The sequence below is a fragment of the Lissotriton helveticus genome, chromosome 8 (genome assembly GCF_964261635.1).
Source record: "Lissotriton helveticus chromosome 8, aLisHel1.1, whole genome shotgun sequence".
NCBI lineage: Eukaryota > Metazoa > Chordata > Amphibia > Caudata > Salamandridae > Lissotriton > Lissotriton helveticus.
In genome coordinates, this window is record NC_136069.1 from 608,796,258 (window position 1) to 608,821,658 (window position 25,401).

At 45.9% G+C, this 25,401-nt stretch overlaps 1 protein-coding gene and 1 long non-coding RNA gene across 19 annotated transcripts in view; both read left to right on the plus strand.

Moving 5' to 3' along the window:
• Nucleotides 1-25,401, plus strand: part of LMO7 (LIM domain 7) — a 516,155-nt gene that overhangs the window by 275,028 nt on the left and 215,726 nt on the right. The window lies entirely within an intron of this gene.
• Nucleotides 1,800-10,610, plus strand: LOC144771722 (uncharacterized). Its single transcript, XR_013599447.1, has 2 exons — nt 1,800-2,190; nt 8,212-10,610. It is a non-coding gene; the product is annotated as an uncharacterized LOC144771722 (long non-coding RNA).

Here is a 25,401-nt window from a genome sequence, read left to right on the forward strand (position 1 = left end):
CTTGAGGAATCACAGAATAGATACAAGATTCAGGATGACCGTGCACGACAATGAACCATTTTGCCACTGTGCATTTACTTCTTTTATACTTTGTACATTCGTTTTATCCAAAGTGCTTTACAGATTTGCATAAGCATGTTCTAAAATACTAAAATGTATCTTGCAATATAGAGTTAAGACTAAGTTTAAAAAGTGCATGGAAAAGAAAATGGCTTTGGAAGAATTTGAATGCCCGCAATAGTAGACGATTGCCAAAAGTTGGTATGGAATTATTGGTTTGCCTGCCAAAAGAGATGGTTGTGTGGAAACTTGAGGTAGCAGGTTGGAGTATCGAGTTGAAAAGAGGCAAGGCAGCCGAAGAAATGAACAAATATAAGGATGTGCAATAGTGCTAACAAAAGTGGGGAAGCTGCGCATACTAATAACTCATTTATGCAGCAAAATGATATTGAAAAGAAGCGTGAAAAGGAGGCACGACGTATAGAGTGCATACATGTAACCTATACATCCGTTAGTTAGAAAAATAACAGGCTGAAAGACCAACATCGCAAAAAGAGCTCTAGTTGTGTATATTAAATCCATTGTTCTGTCGTCCAGCAAATAATACAATAATCAATACAATAATAAGGCACGGTCACATTCATTTTTTTAGGTACACAGAGATTAATTGATTTGCAGACAATCGCTGGATATTGCGCTGACTGCCAAGACTCGAACCTGGTTCCCAGTTCCAAAGTCTGCAGCTCTGATCATAACGCCGCATCCTGGGTAGAGAGAGGGTAGCAGGCAGAAGCCGCCTGAAAATTCGGCTCATTATTAGCTCGAGGTTCCCACAGGACCCCGAGCTGAGCCAGAGCCAGGTGGCAGGCTCGCGTCTGGCTCAAGCTTTAGGTTTGTAGTGCTGCTGCTAGTGTGGTTTAGGTTCTATTTCTTAATGAACCTTGGGTAAACTTTCTTGCTATTCATAAAACAAAACTATTGTTTCTCAAAGCTGGCTCTTAATTCTTATGGCTCCGCGCATACCTAAGGTGGCCAGCTTTCCATTTGCACTTTGCAGGACACTTACCGTGCACATCCAAATCAGATGATGTTTGTTGGGGAGCAGGGGGCTAAGAGTCAGAAAGCGCATTTTTGGAGTTTCATTCTAAATAGGCCTCCTGTAAATCAGGCTATATGAATGAATATGATGCAACTGGATTGGAGATTTAATTTATCGAATGCAATTGCTAATCATACTGTATTTGAGCTCTAATCCCTTTACCACCAGAGTGAGCCGCGACTACTTTTGGGACACAAATGTAGAAAATGAGTAACTCTGGTATCCAAATGGAGTGAAATTGTCTTAAGCTTTGAGACCGCAATGATACATATAAGTATCTACCACAGGTACTCGCAACATTTGCCTACTGCCACAGGACCTAGGCCAATGGGTACACTTTAGTCCTGGAACTAGGATACTTGGCATCTAATCTTAGCTGAACCAATTCACCTAAATATGTTAGAAATATACACTGTATTCTGAAGCTTGGCAGGGAACGCAGCGCTGTGACATTTCCTTGGGAAGGGCAGCTCCTTTACCTTGTTATCAGAATCACTTGCAGCACAGTTGTGATATATGGTAGATACCGTTTTTAACCCCAGCCTCTCAATTGGCCAACTTGTGTGCTTTTGGGCAAACCCTTTTTGAGCTTATTTGTCTGCTCCGTTTTTGATAAACTTCACAGTATTTAGACTTACGTTAAAAGCTGCGAGTACACTTTTGGTTAAAAATAAAATGGAATGGATATTAGTTGGGGGGTGTTGGAGAAGTGCCCAGGCTCATGGTATATTCACAAAAATGGAATATGATGGTAAATGCAGCAAGTAGCAATGCGCACTCTCGAGTCTACTGCTTAACTGTTTGATCCTGGGCAAATCATACTCTCCTTGTACAGCTCTACTTTGAGCTGACAATATCGCAGCACTTAAAACAGGCTTAATGGAAGAAATAAACATCAATGGACCCCATAATAGTATTCATTAAAACATCCTGGGCTGTTTCTGGGCAAGTAGGTGGATTTGCATCTTAGTAGAAGTACGTGCTTTTTAAGCTCTCTTGTGCAGGGTCCCCTCCTGTGCTGCAATTCCTTCCTCCCAGCTAATGATGGATATCTCTTTCACAGCTCCTAATGGGCATAAGGAGTGATAGCTGTTTTCCGGACCACGTTTGGGACTGTGAATACTTCTACTTTCCATCTACCTCTCGCGGAACCCGCTCCGCGGGTCCCGCTTCGTGGGGGGTGCCTGGCTGAACTGTAACGGACCTTGCCGGTATCTTGGGAGGCGTGTGAGGCAACCAGGGCTGCGAGCGAGTGCAAGCGCTGCACTGGGACTACACTTCCCAGGAGCGCTGCCAGCCCGGATTCCCAACACCTGGGCCGCTCTCCCTGACCGCCCCTCCCCATCCAGAACTGTTTAAATATCACACACCCTTGGACCTGAGTGGGACGCTTTGCTGTTTTCCGGACCACGTTTGGGACTGTGAATACTTCTACTTTCCATCTACCTCTCGCGGAACCCGCTCGGCGGGTCCCGCTTCGTGGGGGGTGCCTGGCTGAACTGTAACGGACCTTGCCGGTATCTTGGGAGGCGTGTGAGGCAACCAGGGCTGCGAGCGAGTGCAAGCGCTGCACTGGGACTACACTTCCCAGGAGCGCTGCCAGCCCGGATTCCCAACACCTGGGCCGCTCTCCCTGACCGCCCCTCCCCTTTACCCACAGTCCTATTTTACCATCATTCAGTACCGCTGCGCGGGAGCGACCGGGAGAAGCCTGGGACAAGGGCGGGACCGTCAAAGGCCGTCATAGGCTGTCGTAGGCCGGGCTGGGCCTACCCTCTTGCGCTGGACACTTGTGTAGGGGTCTTATTACTTGATATAGTTCGCTCTAGCCCATTAACGGTATTAAATAGAGATGCCTTCTCCGGCAAGAGAAGGTTCCCTCATGAGGCAGGGAGGGGCGAAAAATAGGACCCTAGAAAACTATTTCCCTCGGGCTGTGGGAGACGGGGATAAGGAGAGTACCCTGACCAGGCTCAGGGCGGAGCGTAGACGCTCCATAGATAACCTGAAACATAGGCCCCTCTGTGAAAATTCTACCTCACTTAGTGGGGAGCCAACTCTAACAGATGATGTTCCCCTCTTGTTGAGGGAGTGTACTAATACCCCACCGGATCCAACCATGAGTTTAACTCCCGCCAACAGCCTAAGCCCAAGCAGGGCGACTATTGATTTAATATCTCAACCCCCATTAGCCCCCAAAGTTAGGAAATCCAATCCTAAGCTAGCGATCGTGCAAAGGGCACAGGGGCCCCCACCAAATAAACGTAGGAGGAAGTCGAGGGGTGCCCAGGGTAAAAATAAACCAAAAATCCCCCACTCTGAGTTTTGGAGGACTTCTAAACTCCCCCCACTTAGGGTGAGTTTAGTGGACAAAGCACAATCTAAACCCACTGTACAGGCTGCCACTGTCCCTACCTTGATAAATGATACAGGAAATAATACTTCTAGTGTCCCCGTTTCAGTTGTTCCGCTAGGCAACCTGGAATTCCTGCTCAGGTCGTTATTGTTACCAATCAGTGAGAGCATCAAAAAGGTTGAGATCAGACTTACCATCCTGGAGGCTACGTTAAACAGCATAAAAACCTCGGCTGGTCCCCAGGGAAGATCTCCAGAGTCTGCTCCCACCTCCGCGGCCCCCCAGCAGCCCCCAAATAGGGTAGTGAATTTACCTCCCCCACAGGCTGTTATTGTCAAGGCCCCTCCTCAACCCCCTGGAACTAACTCCGTACTAGCCAAGCCATCTAACTCCAACAGGTCATCCCCCTCTGTAAACCCAGTTCCTTTAATACATCCCGGTGAACGCATTGCTTTAACACCTTTAATGAAGCCTTTGCCCAGGCCACGTAGGCCTAACCTACCCCCAGATGCGAATGACTACACAGTAGTCATGGCTGGCGTTCCCACACTTGAAGCAGATGAAGCGGAGGATTTCTGCTCTTTAAAAAGTAGGGTAATTGAGTGGCTGAACGTGAACAGACCCCTCCCGGCACACCTAAATAACGAAATCATAATGGTTAGAAGGGTGCCCTGGGTAGGTAAAACACATAAATCTATAAATGGGGATTGCATATTGTTGAGCTTCAGAGACGTTAGAACTGTTAATCATATATGTCAAGGAAAGAATAGATCACGGGAATCAACCATCCAAACCCTTTATGTGTCTTTCTTTTTTCTCCCTATCCCTATTTACCCGACTTCAACCCATGACAACTGGACGAGGGTCGTACGGAGGGGCAGACAACACAAACTTAACCTTAGGCCACCATTTAGCCGCCCGGAGCCACCCTTTCATTCTCTCAATCGGTTTAGTTGCCTGAGCGATCTTGAGGGGGTCGATTGACAAATGGGCAGGCCTTCCATCTCAACGGGTACTGTCCCTTTAGGAGACGGGAATATAGGGGTTCTACCAGGGGAGTTGGAGCAGCGAAGCCCCCCAGAACAGCAAATTACTACATCTAGATGTGGCGGGAGGTCTGTGCTGGATGTGTCCATGGTTATAGATACTGAAAATATAGTAAGTCTTGGGCTGGACACACGAGGGTCAGAGTTAGTCATATAGGGGGTCCCAAGGGGGAATTGAGCATAGCAACGGGACTTTGAGAATTATTTCTTGGAATGTAGCAGGTTTGGCAGCCAAATTCTCCAACAAAGAGTGGTGTGATTACATTAGGAAATTTCATGTAATCAGCCTGCAGGAGACATGGGCCCGTAACAATAATTTCCACTTGCAGGGGTACAAGTGTTTTTTTGTACCTGCGCAAAAATCTAGACCAGGGAGAGCCATGGGAGGATTAGCCATTTATGTAAACTTAGACCTTGCAGGCAGTTGGTCTACCCCGGACTGGAACTCGAAAGTGATTCAAGCTGTACGGTTCTCCGGGAAGGGGCTAAGATTCACTGTACTTAACATTTATAACAATGAGGTTGCGGGAGACCACACCTCATTTGTTGCAGAGCTGGAGTACAGATTGGGTCGGGAAACAATAGCCCAGAAAAAGGGGCAGTCATTTGCGCTGCTGGTTATGGGGGATTTTAATTGCCATCTCTGTTCGGCACTGGTCCTTCCCAATACAGAATGGTCTGAATGTCCCTTGGAGAAAGGGCCGCATTTCTCGCACACGCCGACAGGGTCAGCTTTTAGTAAGCTCCGGCTTAATTACGATCTAGAGCATACTATCAACATGATGGGCACCCAGAAGGATGGTACACTCCCACCCACATTTAAGGGTAGGGGATGCTCATCTATCATAGATTATATCTTGGTTTCAAGATCCCTATTAAATAGAACTATTAGCGCAGGAATTGAATGGAGCAGTTTCAGCGATCACAACCCACTTGTCTTGGAGTTGATGTATCGGGTGGGTATAAAGGGTAGAGACCATTGCACAACCAGGGAGAAGGTAACTGATCAGGGTAGAAGACTAAGGTGGTCCAAAATAAACAGGGAAACTTTTTTTTAAGTCCCTGGTGGACGCTGGTAAAATCGCTATTAATGACTGTTTAGATACAGACGTCCATGGACCGAGGCTACTTGAAGCATTTGGCCAGATTGCTAACCTGATTGATGGCCTACTAAAAACTAGTGCGCCCACAAGGAACCATGGTAACCCTCGATGGTTCGACAGGGATTGCTCCAAAGCCTTGAGGGAGCTTAAAAGCAGTCTTAAAATCAAACCAAGGGATTCCCAAAAAATTAAGGCGTGTAGGGAGAAATACAAGAAAGAGATTAAGAGGAGGAAACTTGCCCTGCAGGGAGAAGCGTGGGCAGATTTAAGAGAAGCAGGGGAAAAAAAGGACTTGGGCAGATTCTGGCAGATCATTAACAAACCCACTTTCCAGGAAAATGACACCCCGGAGATAGGGTCTAACATCCTCCCAGAACAGTGGGTTACTCACTACAGGGGCTTGTATAACTATGAGTCCGGAACCCCTGTAGAGTTACCTGGAACTCCAATTCAGGCTCAAATGATAACTTTCACTATCAAGGAGATTACTGCTGGGATAGAGGGTTTGACCAAAAACAAAGCCCCTGGTACTGACGGAATTCCCCCTGACCTGTTTCTGAGTTGTATAGAACTCTGGGCTCCCATAATGACCAGGGTGATAAATACTGCCATTACCTGTGGCTTGCCCCCGTCCTGGTCTAAAGCGATAATTGTGCCAATTTTTAAAAAGGGCAATAGGGACGACCCTAAGTGTTATCGCCCTATCTCCCTGATTGATGTATCTGCAAAACTCCTGGGTAGGGCGATCCTTAATAGACTGTCTGAGTGGACCGATGAAAATAACATCTTTTCGGACACTCAATACGGATTTAGGACGGGGAGGTCCACCAGTGATCAATGCTTGAATCTTTATATGCTGACTGCCAAATACACTATGGCTAGCGATGAATCCATTTATATGGGATTCATGGATTTGGCAGCGGCATTCGATGACGTCAACAGGGAGAAACTTTGGCACATGATGTCTCGTATGGGGATAGAGGGTGGCCTAATCAACATACTAAGGGAACTACATAGCGACACTACGGCCAGGGTTCGATTTAACAGGGAGGGAGGGTTGACCTATCCATTCCCTTGCATGAGCGGAGTTCGGCAAGGCTGTATTCTCGCCCCATTTTTGTTCTCACTTTACATAAACAATCTGGAACAGTTTTTGTTAAATCTAAAGGCAGATTGCCCAAGGGTGGGGTCGCGTCATATTCCTGTTCTGCTTTACGCAGATGACGCGGTCCTGCTTTCACGTACACCCAGGAGCTTACAAACACTGATCGATGGATTCGTTAAGTTCATGGGTGCTTTAGATCTTTCTGTTAATCTGGGCAAATCTTATGTGCTCCTGGCTGGTAAAAAACCCCGCTCTAAGTTCACTTATACAATAGGAAACCACATAGTAGAACGGGTCAAAACATTTCCTTACTTAGGTGTAACCTTCGATGGTGCCTTACAGTTTAATTCCCTGGTCGAGGAGCGTTGCAGCAAAATGGTTGCTTCAAACGGGGCCATAGCAAGTTATGGCCGGAGGTTAGGTAGGTGGAGTCCGGAACAGGTGATGAACCTGTACAGCTCCATATGTTGCTCCAGAGTAATCTATGGGGCAGAGGTATGGGGCTATGTTAATACTACAAGAATCCAACAGGAGGAAAACAAATACCTAAAAACAGTCCTGAGGGTACCCCCAAGTACTGCTGGCTTTATAATACACAGGGAACTAGGGAGGCCCTACCTAGAGGATTTGGTCAAACTAAGGCCAATTGTGGCCTGGTTGAAAATTTGGGTTAATCCTGATGCAGCTCTAAGCAGAGAAATCTTAAAGGATTGTTTAGAGAGGGACAAATCTATGCGAATTTCATGGCTCAATTACGTAAAGAACACCTTAGAGGAACTAGGTTATGGAAATCTCTTTACCAACCCGGCAACAATTGTAGCCCAGCATAAGATGCATGTAAAGAAAGCTTTTTTAGAGCTGAAATGTTTACGTAGAGCTGAGGCGGAAGGGCTCAAAACAACAGTGAGGGCCCATAACCTGGTTAAGAGCGTCGAGGGGATGGAGCCATATTTGTATCTTATGTATAACGCACAGGACAGATTCTTGATGTGCCGTTTCAGACTTAACCTACTCCCATTTATATTGGCGTCACCAGCAGGGTTTTCAACATCTATTGACCAGAAGGGATCCTGCGGCTGCGACAATAGGTCTCCGCAGGATTCCCTTCATTTTGTTTTACTCTGCCCTTTTTTCACAATGCCTAGGCGTAGATTTTTAGTAAATATTTTAAAACAAGCTAAACTAGAACATGCTAGCGAGGCACTACTCTTTTTACAAAAAGCATCGGACCCTTTAACACTGTGTAGCATAATGAATTTTATTAAAGTGGCGGTCCGCCTAAGGCTAACTAGGGGAGACATATGATGGTTTTAGAATAGGTATTGATTCTCCTTTGTCCTTCCAATGTGTTGTAGTTTTTTGTGTCTTTGGCTGTTATTAATATTTTAGCTCTGGGATTTTGGAAACGTTTAATGTTTTTTTATTCATGTATATATGTATGTGCTTTTATGGCGATTTTTAATCACCGAATAAAGATCCCTTGAATTGAATTGAATTGATAGCTGCTTGTCCTGTATGAGGGTTAAAAATGATATGGAACCAAAATGCGATCCTGTAGGGCTGTTGTGGGACAGGAGCCCTGATTTCAAGAGACACTTGCAAAATGTGGGACTGCAGGCCCACCTAAGCGCAGTCACTGTATATGAAGTCTGACTACATTGTAGTTAACGTTACGTGCGGCCCTCTCCTAGTCAATATGACCCTCTGCAGCGGATTGGCCCCGCTGTGGACATGCAATGGCATTGCTCAGCAGAAGGGACTGAAGTGGTGTTTTTCAGGTGCGCTGGAGTGGGTTTACCGTGGAAAATGGAACTCATGGCCCGCTAGTGCCTTAAGAAACAGAAAGGTCACTTCTTACAAAAAAAGGTGATTATGGGGTAGACAAGACTTGAATGAGCAAAATATAAAACACATTCCTTTGTTAACATGAGCTTCTTACAACACTTTTGTTTAGGCGTGGGAGAAGTAAATTTGCAACTCAAAAATCTAAATGTCTGTTAATGCAAACGAGCATAGGGGAAAGGAGAGTATAAAATCACATTAAAACTTCAGTGGGGCTTAGTTCTGCGGGGCGTCTCAGCAGTAAAACAGAGGTGTTTTACTGGGTGTACTTGTCATATTCATGTGTTCTACTATTAACAGCGTGTACCAGCTGCTACCGGAAAGTGGTAAAAGCTGGGAGTAAAGTCAGTAAAGACCAGGGAAGCTGGTAGCTCGAAAGTCATGCTAGGTAAGGCTCTATTTCAGAGTCCTGCTGCTGTGTGGAGCAATAGCCTAATCTGTGTTGTCAAAGGAATATGTTTGACCTTAGGGTAAAGGTCACTCAAGAGCCTAAGGACTTACTCTGCCGGGGTCACTACAGACGTAATGCGTGCTAGGCCGCACACAGCACCGTCTCCTGCTACAGACGTGACAATAAAGTGCAAAGCCGGGGGCTGAGTGAGAGATAGCAGCTTCAGAGGAGCAATAGCCTAGCCAAACTGCATAAGCCTCACGGGGATGCTTACAGAATGCATGCTTGTGTCTTATATGATCAAAATGCTGGATGGCAAGGCACACTGAATGGGAGACTCGAATACATGCTAATGATGTAGTTTCCACCTGGTGGGTTGTGGCTGAAGCTCTCTGGAAAATGAACCAACTATGCAACAGTCGGATTCAAAATAAAACTCAGCTTGCGGTAGGGATCTGAGTGGTACTGCCTGCGCCTTTCCTACATTATTTTATAAACTAGTCAAAGTGTACATAACATATGCATCTGGGTTGGAATGCGTCTAGGAAAGAACAGAGAGAATATTTCACTCTTTTATGTTAAATTATAAAGGAGCTTTGGTATAAATAAGTGAATTTGTAGAAGGACCCTATTTGTAAGACATCTGTATATTGGTATTTACCTGGAAGAACCTTAAGTTCATTAGATTTTCTTGTTGAAACAAACGTCACTGGGAAGGCAAAGGAGAGTTCATGAGTTTAGCAGAGGCTTTGTTGAAGGCCTATTGAGAATGTGTCTCACCGTACACTAACCAGATGATGAAGGTAGCACGTTTCCATTTGTACTAGAACCTCACTCTCGAGTTATTTATAATTTACGATCTTGCACAGATCACACCAAGAACAAGTGTTCTGCTTTTTTCTAAGGAGCAATTTAACTCCAGTACCCAAGGCACTGAAATGCTTTAATTTATCAGGCTGCCATCTCACAAACTAACTTAACAGGAAACTGAGAAATTTGAAGAATTGTTAGCAAGGCACACTAGCTGCAAACTCACTTTATACCTTATTTATTAAAGCACTGCTTAGCAGGTACAGTGGATGAAATTGAAACATGTGACATTGCTGTTAACTGGGCTACAAGAAGATTAATGCAAAGCTCATGGGATTATAAAAAGAACAATGAACCTTGTAAGGATTTTTTTTTAGTGCCATGTGCTAAATCTCGCCCAGTTGTATGAGAGTGGCAATCCTGTTTCACAGGTATATCCAGAAACTGCCCTTGGCTTGATCCAGGAAATCACAACACTAGTGTAGACGAGCTCAGACTAAGGCTTTGAGTTAGGAAGCGTCCATGACTGCTTCTCTTTTAAGGGAAAGAAAGATTTTGTATGTGATGTTGGTTCAATATCCACAATTATCATATGACATGAGATTCTTCTCCATTACAAAGATTTCAGTACAGTTTTTTCTCTCAATGTTGAGGCATCACTCGAATATCCTCGAGCATGGGAACTAATGACATGATAAATTGATTACATAATTAAATTAATTACATGATATGCAAAATCTGTGCTAGTTTCCTAAATTTATGTAGAGCAACATGCTGCTTATGTTAGAAATGTGTAGCAGAAACCTTCCAATCGGTATAGTGCCCAAGTTTTAAATAAAGTTCTTTAAAAAAAAAAAACCTGATGCGATCTTATAAGCAAGTGTTTTTGCCTACAACCAGATGTTAGCTATGAAGCCGATATAACACAGCCTGGTTTTAGATAAAATTCCCATCCTCACCCTGAGCCTGTCTCCAGTATATGAGGTGACCTAGTCAGTAAGTACCAACCAGCGTGTGTTGTATGTACCATGCTACCTCCCTGTGTAGATCATGTATTTCCCTCTTGGGAGAAATGTCCATCCTCCCTGTCACCAGTAGCAGTTCTTAATACACTGTGGTAGCAGGGGCCATGATTTCAATGAACTCCAAGAAAAATACTTTTGCCACTCGATTGGATTTCATAGTCTCTCACTCTACTAGAAATTGTGAGGATTTCTCCATGACCAGCAGGTCAAGTTCCAGGACTCTCTCTTTCCCCTTCTCTTCGCCCAGAGGGATGTGAAAACTTGGTTTACCGCGCACAGCATCCGCAATATCCGTCTGCTTCTGTGGAAGTAAAGCGTCTAGGTTTGTTTATAAGTTAGGTCTTCCAGAGTTGTTTGGATATCTTGGTACAGTGAAGTGAAACGTTTCACCAGTTGTGTTTTGTACCGTCTCCCAGTACTTCTGTAGTTTTTAACAAAACCTTAATGTATAAGTAACCTACCCGAAATGTTTAAAGCTGATATTTACATTATATATAATACGTGCCGAGTTCTGGAAGCATATCACAGAGTATGGCAGGTTGGCACCAGAGGGCGCTTACTGAATGAATATAAATTTTGTAGAGCACAAACTTAGACCAGGGGCATCACGGCGCTGCGGAGAGCAATCCGTGACCGTGGTTTTCAGGTTTACAGGTTAGGACAGGTGAAAAGCCAGGTCTTCAAGGACTTACGAAATAAGGAGTGAGTTTCCAGAGTGGAAATTGGGGGAGGAAGGGAGTTCCACAGAATGTACTGCTGCCTGAGTCTGTGATTTTATGACTTGTGCCGAGGCATTGTGTAATTTATAAGGGTTTCTATTAAATCACTAATCTATGCTGAGGTCTGAGCATGTTAGCTCTATGTATTTGAGCAGTAGCATTGATGTTAACCTGTAGGATTTGACGCTTGATTGTTTCCCACTACTCTGTGAATCCTATATCGTATGACTGAGAATCTATTAGGATGTAATGAAGGAAGCTATAAGCAATATGAAAAACATACTGTGTGATATTGAGTAATTAGATTTTTAAACTGCTGGCAAACTACATTGTATTTAAAAAAAATTCTGCTGAAAAACGCACAGCTAGGGCACAGTACTTTTAAAGTTTTCCTGGGAATGTGTATCTGAACATCCCTGGGTTAAGGCTTGCCTACTACACCTCTACAGTATTGGAATACATCATTCGTACCTCTTCAGAGCCTTTGGAGTTTTCGCATGTTTGTGAAAATGGTGCTGTGAAATGTACTTATGGCTAGAGGTGAGAGATCCACTGTAAGCTCAAGTCTGAAGCCTGGCTTTGGAAACCTCGAGCCAAGCTTTAATGTGGCTTCTCCTTGCCACCCGTCGCTCCACTCTCGTGTAGAAGGAGGTAAAAACAAAACATTAACATTTGATGTAAAAAGGGTAGACAAATAGATACCTATTTAGAGGCTTATTTGTACAAAGTGAAAGCAGAAAACCTGAATTAATCTTGGCTTCATCGCATAACCAAATTGTGTGATCTTAGGCAAATAATGTATTTCACCTTTCCTCCCTTTTCTAAATTATTGCATATGAAAGTACTTAAAAATGTGTACTCCAAAACATGGATGGTGCTTATCGTGGTTTCTTCTTGCAGCCGAGTGTACAAGCATGTCCTCTTCAGTCAGCAGAGCCAGAACCGTGAGAAAATCAAAATGCAGGACTGCATTTCCCGGCTTCATTTCTTGTACAGAAAATAGGAGACAAATATAGCTCTATTGCGAATGATGCCGCTGGAATGAGAACCCTCGTCTACACCAGTGACTCATTCATTGAGTGAGAGGGGGGGGTCTCCAGCTGTGTCTGTCCATCGCAGTGTCCCCAGCTTGCATGTGTGTGTTCCTGTTCTCAGTCCTCTAATGGGGAACAGGGTGGGGGGGAGGGTGTCTGCAGTTTTTCTTTCGCATTCCCACAGTTTGCATTTGACAGCGCTCTGAAATGTATGAAGGTTTTTAGCAGCAGGCCAAGGTGAAAGGGTCACCTTGATGAACAATATTCTCACCAGCGTGAGCAGTTGGGTTTGTATCGCCTGTGTTGGGTTGCGTTTCTGATCCTGCTAATTGTGTTTCCATCAAAGCCGGGGAGTAATGTGAGCTGTAAGATTTGCCGCTCTCTGCCGAGTTGCTATTTAAAAGTCTTGATCGTTGCCTGCAATGTTTGTTGTTTGAAAGACACACCCTCGTGTTCCCACCAACAAGACTATAAGTAGACGAAATGAAATAGAAAGCATTGCTACTCGAGATTCACTGAACCGATCAACTGTCGCGCGTTATTGGCTGCGCCAGGAGAGCTCTGCAAGCAGGAGTGAGTATAGGAAGTCTGAGTGTGACAGGGCCACATCCGAAGCCAGGGCGCGGCCCGGCAACAACGCACAACATAGGTGTCGTCTGCTCTCGAGATGCAAGAGCGAGACGGCCCCGGGCTAGGATTGTAGGGCGGAAAAAAGGGCCACGAATACCCTCTGATGTGAACAGGCATGTTAAGGTACACCGAGGGCGAGCGGGAGCAGAAGAGCACACAGGCTATCCACTGGAAGAGTTGGCCACTTTAGTAGGCCAGGGCCTTTGGCTAGCTCGCAACAACAAAACAATACCTGTCCATCCTCACTAATACATCAACTTTTTCATAACCCCAACTGCCTTTCAACCTCCTCAATATTGCTGATCCTTTCAACCAAACAGCAGCATATCCATTTAACTCCTGCCTTCGCTCAGCCCACCACTGTCTCCAAGCATACCAACCTTTGGCATGCCAAGCATCACATCCTTATCTTAAAACATTTCCAGGTCCCTCTCCTGAGGTTGTTTCTGGACTCTCCGTTCCCTGAATCCTCGCCGAGCTGCATACACGTCATCGCCCCAGCCCCTCCGTGCTTTTGCTGCCACAGAAAGCAGCAAGAAGTCAAGCCCACCAGTCTTAATTCCAAATAGTGGCCCCAAATAAGGTAGACTGCATCACAGCTGTAGCTAACCCCCAGACAACCTCCTTGTAACTATCTCCTCCACTAATTATTTTCCATGACATCTAACCAACTTACTCAATTTGATAAGAAGATGCGCAAAGTGGGAGCGGGTGGTTCTTTTTGTTTTTGTTCACAAATTTACTGATTGATTTTAAATAGTTAAATAAAATACAGCAAACGACTCACTGTTCTTCTCATCGCCTCGTCTAAACAGTACCATTCTTTCCAGCACCAAAGAAGACAAATGTTTTCAGGATAGTTCCACCACATATCCCATAACTTGTGATATTTCCGAAAGAGCTTTTTCATTTATATACATAGTCTTCTGCTTTTGCACAATAGTCCATTACAAGTCCATGCACTCACCATAGGCGCCCTCGCTGCATGCCAGTTTTGAGCAATGTCTATCTTGGCTATTAGTAAAACTGATGCCACAAACCTTCTAGTGTCCGGCGAGCCCCCTCAGTCATCCATAATTCCCAATAAGGCATCTTGGGTTCTGGTGTAACCTGTCTGCCCACCACCCTAGAGAGTATATCACAGACCCTGTGTCAGTATCTTTGTATTACAGGACACTCCGATATTGTGTGTACCACCCTCTCCCAATCTCATGCATCTGGATCTAATCCCCGTTTCATTCTACTGAACATAGTTGGGCTATAATAAACCCTGTGAAAGTATTTCAACTCAATGACTGTTGCATGGACAACGCAAGGACCCTAAGGTTCTAGTCTGTCATCCAGGTCTCTCACGTCTTGTGCCCATTGTACCCTCAGGTGTAAAGGGTGTCTGGTGTGTTATTAACCAGTGTGCAGTAGATCCTAGAACAGGTGTCTCCAACCTTTTCTGTAATGAGAGCTACTTCTGCTCAATGAAAATCATCCTGAGCTACTAATATTATTAGTGTTGTAATAATGACCACATCAGACAAGAATAAATTAGTGGGCCCCTGCCAGTGTTTACCTCAGTGCAGAGATGCCAGAAATTATCACTTCAGTGCATCATTCAGGTTTGACACAAGCAGTGTTAAAAAGACTGTCAATTTGGAATTCCTTTACATGGGTAATACATAGGAGGCATAGCTATAACGAATGTCAAGGTAATAATATTAGTAATAATTTTCACACAGTGCCACATGATTCATCACATAAATATCAGCTTTAAATATATTCTCGAAATTCAGCCACTTTTCTCCAAACGCGCTTATGAGGTCTGAAAATATACATATTATCGTCTCAGGTGCACACTTTTAAATTTTGGTATACATCTAATAATTCAGCCAAGCAAAAGCCTTGCATTTCGTAAACTAGACTGCACACTGGAGAGCTACTTACAAGTAAATGAAGAGCTATCATTAACTCACTAGCTACTTGTTGGAGAAGCCTGTCCTAGAGACACCCTTAGTCTCCATGAGCTACATTGTGACTCTGGATTCTAAAGTACTCTATTCTATTGTGACTCTGGATTCTAAAGTACTCTATTCAGGGAGGGAGGGCCACCAATGCATGATTGACCAAGTAACAGCAGAATTGTTTCTTTGGTATGTTATATATCTCAGTTTAGTATGCGACGGGGTAGATGCGGTTTCCAGATTTTGTACAGAATAAAGTCCCATGAGCATATATTTGGTCCAGTTGCCAAGCAATAACTGGATTTCGGCAGTTATGACCCTTTTACATCCAATCCATCTGAGGGCCACATGGGAACAATTTAGAGTTGTTGGAGTGATATGTGGTAGATCCGCCCGTCAATTATCTGTCAGCTTGCCCCTCCCACCCACCCCCATGTTTGTCTTGCTTGCCCCTCCCACCCACCCCAATGTTTGTCTTGCTGGCCCCTCCCACCCACCCCCATGTTTTTCTTGCTGACCCCTCCCACCCGTCTTGCTGGCCCTTCCCACCCACCCGTCTTGCTGGCCCTTCCCACCCACCCATTTGTCTGCTGGCTTCTGCCCTTTTGTCTTGCTGGCGCCTCCCACCCACCCGTTTCTCTTGCTGGCACCACCCACCCACCCACCCGTTTCTCTTGCTGGCAACCCGTTTCTCTTGCTGGCCCCTCCCACCCACCCACCAGTTTCTCTTGCTGGCCCCTCACACCCACCCGTTTCTCTAGCTGGCCCTTCCCACCCCCAGCCACCCCCATGTTTGTCTTGCTGGCCCCTCCTATCCACCCCCATGTTTGTCTTGCTGGCCCCTCCTATCCACCCCCATGTTTGTCTTGCTGGCCCCTCCTATCCACCCCATGTTTGTCTTGCTGGCCCCTCCTATCCACTCCCATGTTTGTCTTGCTGGCCCCTCCTATCCACCCCCATATTTGTCTTGCTGGCTCCTCCCCCCCACCCCCATGTTTGTCTTGCTGGCCCCTCCCCCCCATATTTGTCTTGCTGGTCCCTCCCTCCGCCCACGTTTGTCTTGCTGGCACCTCCCTCCGCCCACCCCACGTTTGTCTTGCTGGCCCCTCCCGCCCTCCCCACATTTGTCTTGCTGGCCCCTCCCGCCCTCCCCACATTTGTCTTGCTGGCCCCTCCCGCCCTCCCCACATTTGTCTTGCTGGCCCCTCCCGCCCTCCCCACATTTGTCTTGCTGGCCCCTCCCGCCCTCCCCACATTTGTCTTGCTGGCCCCTCCCGCCCTCCCCACATTTGTCTTGCTGGCCCCTCCCGCCCTCCCCACATTTGTCTTGCTGGCCCCTCCCGCCCTCCCCACGTTTGTCTTGCTGGCGCCTCCCGCCCTCCCCACGTTTGTCTTGCTGGCCCCTCCCGCCTGCCCCCCATGTTCGTCTTGCTGGCCCCTCCCGCCTGCCCCCCATGTTCGTCTTGCTGGCCCCTCCCGCCTGCCCCCCATGTTCGTCTTGCTGGCCCCTCCCGCCTGCCCCCCATGTTCGTCTTGCTGGCCCCTCCCGCCTGCCCCCCATGTTTGTCTTGCTGGCCCCTCCCGCCCTCTCCACGTTTGCCTTGCTGGCCCCTCCCCCCACCCCACGTTTGCCTTGCTGGCCCCTCCCCCCACCCCACGTTTGCCTTGCTGGCCCCTCCCGCCCACCCCACGTTTGCCTTGCTGGCCCCTCCCGCCCACCCCACGTTTGTCTTGCTGGCCCCTCCCGCCCGCCCCCCACGTTTGTCTTGCTGGCCCCTCCCCCCACGTTTGTCTTGCTGGCCCCTCCCGCCCGCCCCCTAGGTTTGTCTTGCTGGCCCCTCCCGCCCGCCCCCCATGTTTGTCTTGCTGGCCTCTCCCCCCCACCCCCCATGTTTGTCTTGCTGGCCCCTCCCCCCCACCCCCCATTTTTGTCTTGCTGGCCCCTCCCCCCCACCCCCCATTTTTGTCTTGCTGGCTCCTCCCGCCCAACCCCATGTTTGTCTTGCTGGCCTCTCTCCCCCACCCCCCATGTTTTCTTGCTGGCCCCTCTCCCCCGGTTTGCCTTGCTGGCCCTTACCACCCACCCTCCCATGGTTGTCTTTTGCTTGCCCCTCCCGACCACCCCCCATGTTTGTCTTGCTGGCCCCCCCGACCAACCCCCCATGTCTGTGTTGCTGGCCCCTCCTGCCCACCCTCAATGTCTGTGTCTCTGTCTGTCTGTCTGTCAGTCAGTCTGTCTATCTGCTGGTCCACCCCTCCTTTGTCTGTCTGTCTGTCTGTCTGTCTACTGGCGTCTCCCGCCCACCACCCCTTTGTCGGGCTGTTTGCTGGTGCCTCCTGCCCACCATTCCTCCCTCCCTCTGTCTGTCTGCAGGCACCTCCCACCCACCACCCCTTTGTCCATCTGCTTGTCCCCAGTCCCTCCATCTCACTCTTTGTTGAACCTAAGCTTCCCCATCTCCTCTCGCTTATCCCCCCCCCACCCCCCGCAGGTGCAAAAGTGCCTAAAAAAAGTTTGCGCTGGCCGTGTTAGTGTTTAACTTTTATTACCACTCTTAACCATGCTGCACAGCAGGGCTCCAAAACATTGCCAAAACCAGTAGTTCTCATAGCTGAGCCTCATTGGCTTTGCCAGTACTTGTTTTTCAATACAGGCATCAAAAGAGTGATATGTATTCCTTGTTCCATTCAGCCCTTTAACCATGCTGTGGACAAAAGCTATAAGCGAAATATATATAGATGACGCATTGTATAGAAGTTATGTAATGTTGCCTTTAACAGGATGACATTTGATAGTAGAATCTGAATTAATTTAGCATGCATGTGATGAAATAGAACTCGTGGCATAGAGTGCTCTGATATGGCTTAAGGGCAGGAGACTAAAACCCAAGCCTTTTGTCTGTTGTGCGGTTGGGTCTTTGTATTCTCGAAGAGTGCTTAGGTTGACATTTGCCACCTCGTTCTATATTTTTCATTCAGGTTTAAGCTTGGCGATTCTTCTCGGGTGCAGGAGACCTTGGCCATTTATTGCATTATAGAAAAATTCACTTTATTGATGCTCCTTTAGAAACTATGCAATATGTTTTGTGCCTGACTGTGCAGACTAACGCGTTTTATTGTGCAAGTATCAGCTTTCACTTTCAACGCTAATCAATGGCTTGATCTTGGAGTGAAATGTTGCTGATCATGTCCGAATACGCTTTTTTATTTTTGACGGATCCTCTGAGGACAGTTGCACTTCTCCACTGAGGTAGGCAGTCTTTGGGTGAACATGTGTGAAAATCTGACAGATATCTGTTCACTTTAGCCTGAATGAGGTGTTTCGAACCTGCGCTGAACAGCTCTTCTCCTGGGACTGCATCAGGTACTGGCATGGTACGTGATCTCGTGGGTAAGACATTGGCTAAGGCTGAGCATTTCATTCCCCCTCAGAGACCTATATTTAAATCAAACCCCAGACCCTTTGCGGTAAAAACTTGACTGTGCTTCAGTCTGATATCCCTTGTCTTGCGGGAATCTACACTGAAGGCATTGAATCAGGAAATGCAGTCGTCTTAAGTGGGTGGACAGGCCTAGTGTCGTTAATTGTTAGTGTGTTTTCTTTTTAAATACATGCTGTGAAACTTAAATGTTGTTTGCTGGCGTTTACGGACACACCCTCCGCGTGGGTGGGCACAGGGCTCTAATCATTGGCTTTGTGTTCATTTTAGGGCATTCAATTAGATGAAATAGGCCTCTCAGTAACTTCGAAAGGAACACTTATTGTGAAAACGTAGGATAATTTTGTAGAGGCGATCATTCAGGTTAGTTTCTTGATAAGGTTAACGTTGACTCCATTATTAGATGATGTACTGAATTAGTAACCTGGTGCAATGCAGTTCTTAATTCTTATGAACTAGACCTCTTCCTGGGGTAGCAAAGCTCACACACAATTCCCGTTAGGAACTAGACAAAGAAACTGCTGCTTCTCTGCCATTATGTTATTTGAAACTTGGTGTCTGCAGTTTTGTAGTCCTGTGTGTGACTCCAAACATGCACTTTTTTCCTCTTTTCTGTACTTTATGGTACACTTTTGGGTAAAGTCCTTTGTTACATTGCTGCTTCCAGCCTGAACTGGTACAGCTTGAGTCCAAATGGGTACTGGTCGCTGAGCATTAGAGGTAATCTGCTCTGTTAGCAGCCTTCTCTTTGCCAATCTTCCTGTCTGCTTCCCTTTCCTACCCTTCTTGCCCCCCCCACCCCCTCATTTTTTCCGTTTCTGGAGGGCTTTTAGCTTTGTCAACATTGAGTCACTGCATTTCGGTTTAAGTGGATCTCCTATCAACTCGTAAGAAATCGCGAGGCTGCGCTACTGGAAGATTGTTGAACAAATATAGGAAAGAACTGGTCTGTCTGCACCAGGTTATCAAGGTCCTCACTACAATTTATCTGAACCATTTACATCCGATCTCTCCTCATGTGCAACCCTGGGTATTTTGTCAAATCTAGTCTCCGTTGTAATGGGTATCTACCAGTTTCTCATCTCTGTACAACTGATTGCACGAAATTCTGTCGTTGAGACATTTACTCTTTGCTGATCTGATCAATTTGGAATATTTACTTAATTCAGTTTTGTAAAGTTGTTTACTCTCTGTATTATATTCTCTTCTCCAGAGGCGTTCCAACCTTTTGCATGTGGCTTTGGCCCTTTTTAGTTTGACAGTGAACCGAGGAGCCGTTTTATTACTTCTGACTGGAATTTTCGTAGTCCAAGGAGCAACTTTATCCAATGCCTTTTCCGTCCATTCTTCATAATCCGCCCAACTTTTAGACAAATTGTCATACAGGGGAGGGGGATTTTCCAGTAGGGCCAACTTATAAGCTTCTTGCGTAAATCTCTTCCAGTTCCTGCGCCTATAAGACAGGAATGAAGGAGATTTCGTAGTGTTAAGGACGTGAGAGATTTCAAAGAGAATAAGCTTATGGTCTGACCAAGGAATTGTGATAGGAGGAGCGGTTTGAATGGAATTCCAGTTAGCAAAGAGAGGGTCGAGTAGGTGGCCTGATTGATGTGTAGGTAACATAGATTGGGGTTCTAACATCAGGGATTTGAGTGCCCCTAGGAGAGTTTGTGCTTCTGTGCACTCAATGTTCTCAAAATGCATATTTAAATCCCCCAGCAGGAGAAAGTGATTATATCTGACTGCTGGTTGGGTAATTGCGTCCAATAAGCTGTCACAAAAGGTTGTAACAGGACCAGGAGGTCTATAGAGCAGGTAACCATTTATGGTGAATTTTGGAGATATTATGATAGAAAAGGTACCGGCCTCACATTTGGCAATATTAACAGGTTCCAGGGTACATGTGAGTTCCTCTCTATAAATAATTGCAATCCCTCCACCTCTTTGTTCCTTACGATCTAATCTGCGTAGGCAGTATCCCATCGGGATAGCATCGAGTATTTCTGGAGAGGATGTGTCGTCTAGCCATGTTTCCGTTAAAAAAAAAATATCAGGCTGATAGTCTGTAATCAGATCATAAATTTGAATGGTATGTTTGCGCAGCGAGCGACAATTCAGCAGAAGCATTTTAGTGCCGGCGATACTCTGTAAAGAGCTAGCAAGAGGGGTTTTATATAGACATGCAGCGCATGTGAGGGGAAGCTGGTCAGGTCTAAGAGAATGTAGACACCCTGTTGATACAATGGGACAAAGATGGCATAATTGGGAGCTAGAGTAGGTTATTATACTCAATGGTTGTTGGGCGCTAGGATCATGAGGGGTAGCCCCGGGCCACGTCCGGCCGCGGACGGGCGCAGACGGGCAGGACTCAGGCTTGACTCCGGCGCGAAGACGGCGCGCCCGCTGAACGCGTCCGCTGCACGGAGTCATGCCTGAACGTTTTTATAGCGGCGACTAGAGCGCCGTGTGAGGGTAGCCCGACCTAAGATGGCCGCCGTCAATTCGGCCGACTCGTCTCAATGGCCCTAAAATCGGCCAGAAGTCTCCGTAGCCCCCACAAGGTATTAAATGCCTAAAAATCACAAGTGAGCATTTGTATAACTATTTCCAGCTTTGTAGGTGCGCTATGTTGCTCTAGCGTAAAAACAGGGGGGAAGGGTCGGACACAAAGGGTAATGCAGCAAGTTAATCTGTTGCACAGTTTCAAGATAAAACAGCCGTCCGGCTCAATGTAAAAGTTAAAATGAAGTGTTGGAGATTTCACTGCTCTGGCTGGTTTGAGGGTTTTGTGAGGTGGTTCTATAGCGCGGGGACACACTGTTAGTGTAACCAGGCGCTTAATAAATGGTTTTATTATTATTATTATTATTATCTCCTTTCGAGTGTTATTTAGGTCGAGCATAGCGCAGTGCACCTGTGCTGCTTAGTGCGCATGTGCTGCTCTAGGAAAACGAGATCTTGGAATTACTCTGGACTTTTCACACGCAATTGTGCGTGTTTGTTTTTTTTTAGCATTTTTTCTATTGGGTTTTGCGGGCGTCTTTCTAAAAAGACAGCAAGCAATTGGGCAATGCCGGGTGCATGTCCCACCTTTCCCAGGAAATGTATCCGCCCACGGCTGCGACCCGGGGCACCATCTGTTCGGGGTCATGTCACCATCTGTTTTTAATTAGCGATGTGCTGCCGTGCTGACTCGCCCCCGCTTCTCTCTTGCGCCATTCTTTTTAACTAACCCTCCCTTCACATGCCACACGCACAGCCCTGCCAATGCTCTGTTTGCAATGAGAAACTTGTGCATTCGCTGTAATGCCAGGCCCATTGCTGTTGACTTGTAGAAGGAGGAAGGCAGCAGAATCTTGTTTTGACAGTGGCGGCAAAGGTAGCGAGGCCTCGGCTTACACACACGGCTCCTGATTTTCTGTGCTGACTTTCTGATTTGGTTCTGGCATTATATAATGCAATCTTAACTGTAAGGCAAGCACCCTATTAATCTTATGTTTGACCTCACAACCGCAGGTTCAAACCCCAGTACGTCTGCTCAGCCTTTCATCCTACTAGAGGCCGACGGACTTATTGACATTCATTTGGTTGGAAATAAACATCTGTTACGCTGCACCAAGATGCAGCATACTCCAGCCCCGCCTTCACTTGCACACTGGGATAACTCCCTTTCGCCTCCTTTCAATTCGGCTCCTGATTTTTCTCTACTGTGCTCGCTTTCTGATTTGGTACTGGCATTATATAATAGGAGCCAGCAGCGGCAGCGCGCAGGCTGCCATCTGATCGGGTCAGGTTTCATTTCCAGACTTTGCCGCTCTCATTAGAAGACGCGTTCCCCCCACCCCATCTCCACAAGTGTGCTTTCATTTTCTCTAAAACACAAAGGAACAGAAGCAAAATCAATTACGGGGACATCTTACTTTTCAGCGTAATAGTCAGCCCCATCTAATGAGCGGGCCTTGGCCAACAAGCCACCACTGCAAGGCAACAAGCAGCTGCTACAGTAGTTAAAGCTCCTTAAAGACCACTCATGTCTTCGGGAGGAAGGGAATGATCCTCGTGGGGTTTCAGTAAATAGCTACGTTGTGATGCTTAACCCTTTGTTGACCAGATGATCAGGCTTCTGGTTTAACAAAACAGAAGAACCTTGCAATCCGCATTTTACCCTAACTGTTGTGGAGAAAAAACAAACATCTACAGCAAGTAGGCTCAGCGTAACTCTACAGAGTGCATCTTTTCGCTCCCCACCTCAGAAATCTGCAAGCCCTTCTCCTTTCATTCCTTTTTTAATTTTTTGCATTATGTAGCTTGAATGAAGGTATCAAATCACTTTACTAAGTACTAGTTCCATTACAGAAATCTGCCCGGTGGGTGATAATGTGCTGCATGGCTAAACACTTTTAAGGTCCCAAAGGCGAGACCTATTGGCTATGCCAATGCTTGTTTAATACTTTATGTGAGGGTTTGAAACCATGCATTCGGTGACAAAACCAGCCATGCATAATTAAACAATTCCCTCTCACAGCGCCTTGGTTTACTGAACGCACTTGATTTGTTTAATTATTTTTATTTCGCTTTTATCGTATGTTCTTGATAGAGTGCCTGTGACCTAGGTGATGGTCGTCACCATGGTCTACAGCACTATGGTTTGCTACAGTTGATCTGTGAATATTTTCTTGCTGCAGGAGGGATAGGGAATGTCAGCAACCTGGCTAATAATTTGAGCAGGAGTTTCATATGAATGACTGTCACCTTTCCCATAAGAATAACTTGGCATGCGTGAGCATGCACATGCACCTCTGAATTTAATGGCAGTCATCCCTCCCATAAGGGTAACTTGGCAGTCCCGAGTCACAAGCATGCACCCCTGAATTTCTTTTGGTTTATGCAATGCTTACCAATAAATCTATCCCCATCTGCATGGCTCATCATTCTCCCAGGCGGAGATAACTCCACCATAACTAAGGTAAGTGGTTTGAGGAATGTTATTGTGTGTGGCCCGTTGATCATCTTCAGAGCTGTATTGATGGTTGCTGCTTGAGCCAGTCTCCTGCTGTCGCATTTACAAACCAGTCTTAAAAATCTTTGGGGATGGGAGGAGAAAACTCTATGTAAACAGAGATTGAAAAGGGAAACACCTTGCTTTACAGTAACAAAAAGAATTACCTGGGTGGTTCAGCTCTCTGTTTATGAAAGTGATGAGCCTCTAAGGACAGTAAGGTTTTGCTTATGGTGGAAGTGGACATATGCACTTTTTTTTACCCCACCATGAAATGTAGTGGTGAAGGCATCGTAGAGTTTTCCCGCATGGGGTTTTGAATAGTTTTTGGTTACTTTGGCGATAGTAAAGATTCTATATATTTAGTCCAGGGACCTGCATCAGTCTTTGACTGTGGGGTTCCACCAATCTAAGGCCCGCCAAACCTCGTATCCCCGGGAACTGATTTAGAGTGGGTATCAATGTAGCTTTGAGAGTGCTATGTCAGAGCATCCCACTGTCTAACTTAACAAGAAAACTACTGCCAAAAATGTCTTTCTTATCCCTACACTTCTAGAGTTGGTGAAAGAGGGGGAAAATTGTTTTAGCATTGCTCTTATGAAACTGAACTCAAGTGATGGATTTGATTTCACACACCACAGAAGCATTGTACACCAAAGCATATGCACAATTCAATTGTCAATGAAGAGATAATTTGCTGGCAATGAAAGAGGTGAAGGTGTGGAAATGGGTATGAAAACTTTCTTACCTCTTGCCTCGCACAACACAAACATGTTCCTCTGCCACCTAATAAGGCACCTACTGTCTTCCCCCTCTCTTCTCACTGCTGTGCCAATCACTTCCCCGGTCATCCATCTACACAAACCTCATGCCCCTTATTACCTCTTCATACTCAAAATGTCCTCTGCTTCCAGTTGAAGATTCTTTCTGTGACTGTACTAATTACTGTAGTAGGGTCAAAAGAGAATCTGTCACATCCACAGATTCCTTAGTTATCTCAAACTATGCTCCTAGTTCAATAAGAACCGGGTCCTGACTTCAAATCTCTATTAAAACCGAGTTTCTTTATCACACCTTGCTTCTAATAATGGATTTGAAATGTATGCAAAAATGTGTGTTGACTACTGAAGCCTGCCCTTTGGGATTAATAATTAATATGGTGAACCAGAACTGTGCAAACCTTCGGTCAAGTCCAGGGGCGTTACAGAGAGTTCCTACTTTGGACATTCAGTGCAACTGTGAACTTTAGAAATGAGTACTCAATGCAAATTTAGCTGATGTTTAATCTTGGCATATCTTTTTTTTCACCTCATAAATGCTAATTCATATTTCAGTTCTGCTGTTTTTTTTCATTAGTGCCACTTTTACCCAAATATAATAGATAGTTTTGAGGTCTCTGACCATCACCTATTGATGACAAAACTGTTTTTGGTGCAAAATTTATTATGTTGTGCTTGATATTTTAAAGGTAAAATATAGGCTGATATAAATGGAAGGAAGCCTTGCACGGGCTCCACAATGGCAGTGTTTCTTTGGTCTTTTTTATTTGTAAAATCCCAATACCTCCTCCCCTACTCCACCAGGTCAGTCCACCTCTGCAATAGGTGATGCCCACCTTGAAGAGGAACTGAGGGATAAGTGGGAAATCTCTTTGCCCATGACTATTCAGCGATGGTCAGTTCCCCTGCGTCTACCTAGTGGAGACACTGGATATGCTGTTCCATACAGGCCATTGAGGTCAGATGGGTGATAATGAAAGCGTTGCTTGCTTACTACTAGCTATACAACCTTTGAAAACCTCCGTGTTTCTCAGAGGTTGTTGAACTCGTGTAACATCAGATTCCATGTTT